Consider the following 4,153-nt stretch of genomic DNA (forward strand, 5'->3'; position numbering starts at 1 on the left):
TGGTCAAGTAGGTCATATCGGTGGGTGGAGGACATGGGGGGAGGGTTTGGTGTGGGAGGGGCTCCTTGGACGATGACTCTGCCTCGGCGGGTGGTTATGTTGTAGTCATTCTGAGAGTGGGAAGTGGAAGGTATAGTGTCTTTAATGACTATCTTAGAAGGGTTAGGTCTACTTTGGGAAGGGGGAGGGTTAGCTCCTTGGATGGTTATGACATTGACATGGTTGTCTATGAGCTCAATGCGACCTACTAAAAAGTCAAAGCCCGTTATATGATTGGTGTAATCATAGCTCACAATGTTAGATGATGAGCCTTTACCTCTATCATGTTTTGGGAAAGGTTCCTGGTACATCTTAAGTTTTTCATTATTGTTACCATGTTTGGTTGTTGCTACTTCCATATTACCCTTATCAATGAGGTCTTGTAAGTATATTTTCAACTTCATACACTTTCGTGTATCATGACCATTTATACGATGATATTCACAATATTCATTCTCATTGTACCACCTAGGTTTGGGTTGATTGTAATCAAATGGGCGAGTTATCAGAAAGACTACCGCGCCTACTTGGACAAGCTTTTGGAACACAACTTCAATGGGCTCGACAAGAGGAGTGAAGTCTCTTGGAGTCTTGTTGTTAGATCGGGGTGGTCGCCCCTAAGCTGAGACATTGTTATGAGGCTTTTGAGATTGATTTTGATTGGTCAATTGGCGATTGGTGGTGGTGGACTTTGGAGGAGCGGCCATAGTTTGGACCTTTTTTGTGTCAGTCACACCATCATTGACTAAGTTCTTGTTTTTGGACCAGAATTTTGGGTTATCATTATGGTAAGAGGAAGAATTTTGACTTGATTTTTGGTAATGTTTTAAGGTTACTTCCTCTAACAAGACACGTTCAAGAGCTAGGCCCTTGTCAGTCAATTTTTGGAAAGATTTGATACATTGAGATGTCAAGGGTCTTGATAGTTCAGGCACAAGATTATTTTGAAATAATTCAATTTGGTGTTGTTCTGGCATGTCCCACTGGAATTTCTTGATGAGGTGTCGCCATCTTTGCAAGAAGTTTGTGAATGTCTCTCCAGACCTTTGTTTTGTGTTACAAAGGTCCATCATGGAAACATCATTAACAATGTTGTAGGAATAGTGGGCCACAAACTTTTTTGCTAAGTCTGCAAAGGAAGTGATAGAACCTCAAGGTAAGGATGAGAACCATGCAAGAGAATCTCCTGCGAGACTCTTAGGGAAGAGCCTTCGAAGGTATAAGTCACTATAGGAGACTTCTTGACATAAGATGTGAAACTCACTAACATGGTCTCAGGGGTTCCCTTTACCCTCATACTTTGTGAACTTAGGCATCTCAAACCCTGGTGGGTATAGTGCGACTGATATAGACAGGTCATAAGGACAAGGACAGAATTCCTCAAATGAGTAAGGTTTTCTTTTGTTAGTCCCTTCCTTCATGTTTTTAATAATGTTTTTCATGTCCTGGATTTCCTTAATGATATCTTGTTATGGATTTTGGACATGATGAATTGTGTTTTCCCCTAGAATTGGATGAGTCATTGAAGGTGGACCACCACCACTAATGTATTGATATGACGAGGAAGTGGGGATGTGTGATGTGATGACCGATGTCATGGGGACTTGAGTGACAATTGGTTGTGACTTGCAAATTGTTGTGACGGGAGGAAGTGAAGCTCGAATGAATTTAGCAACATTGTTGAGAGGAATAGAGGATTGTGGAATAGAAACGTATGGTCAGATAGAAGAAGATGGCATAGAAGCATGCTGGAGAATAGATGAGATCGGATTGGATATTGGCATAGATGCCAAGAAGGAAGAAGGTGGAGACCACAGGGACAAATGTCGCAGGCGCCATTCATTGGGGTTGGATTATGGGAGGGGGCGCAATTGATTAAGGTTGAAGAGCAGGTGTGACAATATGAGTAGGAGCAAGGTCTCCTTGTGGTTGTTGACCAAGAATGGATCTATCAAAATCGAGGGGAAGGTGAGCTCCATTTTTAATAAGAGTCTTTAGAAGAGTACTAGGATTATGGCGGATAAATTTTTCCATCATTTCTTGATTATAAGAGTCTTCTAAAAATGTTCGCACTTCCGGAGAGAGTTCATCTTGATCAACCATATTAGGGTCCTCTTGTGGTTGATTTTGGATGTTGGGTTGCACACTTTGTGTAAGATCTTGTGTAGAGTCTTGATATAGGACACTAATGTCTGATATGCCATATTGTTGTTCGGCCATCTTTTTCTTTTGAGATCGATTTTTGATCATACAAGAATAGCCTTAGAAAGATTGATTAGAGGAAAAAGATTTGATGAAAGGACTTAGCACAAATCTTGGATTTTGGATTTTAATTTAGATTTGATGAAATTGGATTTGATTGATTGACAAAGTCCTTGGATTAGGACATGGATTTGATTAATATTGCACCTCAGTCCTTGAATGAGGATTTTAGGTGGGGAACATTGATGAAACCACAAGCAAGGTAATGACCAAGCTGGGTAAAATTTAGACCTTAGGATAATGATAAAAGTCTTTGTTCTACTAAGGATTGACTGATGATCCTAATCAAAAAAAGACATGAGATAAGAGTCTTGATCGACTCAAAAGATGGGGTGAAGGTACTTGGAGAGGATTCTTCTTCAAGTACAAAAGCCAAATGATTTATTGATTAAGGATGAGGTCTAAATAAAACTTCGCAAGGCATAAAACCTTAACGTGAGGTCAATTAGATTAGAGGATGATTGATTAAAGATGGTTTATTGAGGATTGATTTGATTAAAGATGATTGATTGAGAATTAGTTCATATGCTAAGTCCTTAGGAAAGATTGAGGATGATTGATCAAAGAGAGGTGATAGTGATGATTAGAAGAAATTTGATGACTAGACTATTCTTGGCATGAACATGACTCAATAGATGATTGGTTCGTATGGAAATTTGTATGAAGGGATGTGACCATCCTAATTATGATGATGGTGTTAAAATACAAACTTGAACCTTGATAGAGAGCACAGACTCTTAATTCATCACTAGCATCAAACTCATTGCTATGACCATGAATGTAATCATGGTAATGGTGCAAAAAGGTCCTATTTTTAAGCAAGAGTTTGCGATTGGTGTACCAAAACTTCCAGCGTCTAACAAGTTGTGCTTGCGTGAGATTCTTCTTCTTGATTGGTCGGTAGATTGACTTCTTGGGATGCTTATACAACTTGGGCTTATGGAACATGAGATGGACGGAGTTCCAACGTAGTTTGGGACTTGTTTGGAAGATTTGGACTTGATTGATGTTGGTTTAAAAATTTTGCATGACTAGAACATGATTTGGATATGATTTGAATATGACATGGACTAGAATTGATTTTGATGATAATGACTAGGATGTTTGACTAATTCTACTCTTGGAAAGAATACAAAGCAAACACATTGGACATTAATTCAAATAAGCACATCAAGCATATGAAGCTACCCTAGGAAATTGGCTAAGGAAAACCTTTGCTTGCTGACTCAGGTACACACCCAATAGATAATTAGAATACGATCGTTGGGTCTCACGCAATGGATTCCAACGTCGTATTAGCCGACTCCAAACGCTAATGGGGGCACGATATGGAAATTCTCTTGGAGGAGTTACTATCTCCCTTGCACAAAGATTATCCACCTTTCGGATGTGAACTGGGTGGTCTCTAATCCTAGAGTTCTTAATAAGGATTTTCGTTCGAAGACTACTCCTTGTAGTCGTGCAAGCGCGATTGAGGCCTATAGCCCTACAAATTACCAAGAAATATGTAGTCACGCAAGCGTGATTGAGACCTAAAGGCCCTACAAAATGCCAATATGAGAGTGAACTCTCATAGCTTCGTCCTCCGAAACTTTCATCTCAAGAAGCCTATTTATTATAGTGAGTCATAATGCCCAGGTCCGGCTATACCCACTTGGGTCGTTCCCCTCTCACCAATGCCTAAGAAAATCGGGAGGGCAGACCCGCTAAAGGAAAGCACACAACAAACTAGAAAAGTGTCAAAGGTCTGGATTTCTAATTGTCTAGATAGACGAGAGCATACTCTCCTACTTTCACAATTTTCTCAAACAAGATCAAATAGATGTTCTTTTTATCCCTTAATTAAATCTAG

This window comes from Cryptomeria japonica, chromosome 2 (genome assembly GCF_030272615.1).
Source record: "Cryptomeria japonica chromosome 2, Sugi_1.0, whole genome shotgun sequence".
NCBI classification, from domain to species: Eukaryota; Viridiplantae; Streptophyta; class Pinopsida; order Cupressales; family Cupressaceae; genus Cryptomeria; species Cryptomeria japonica.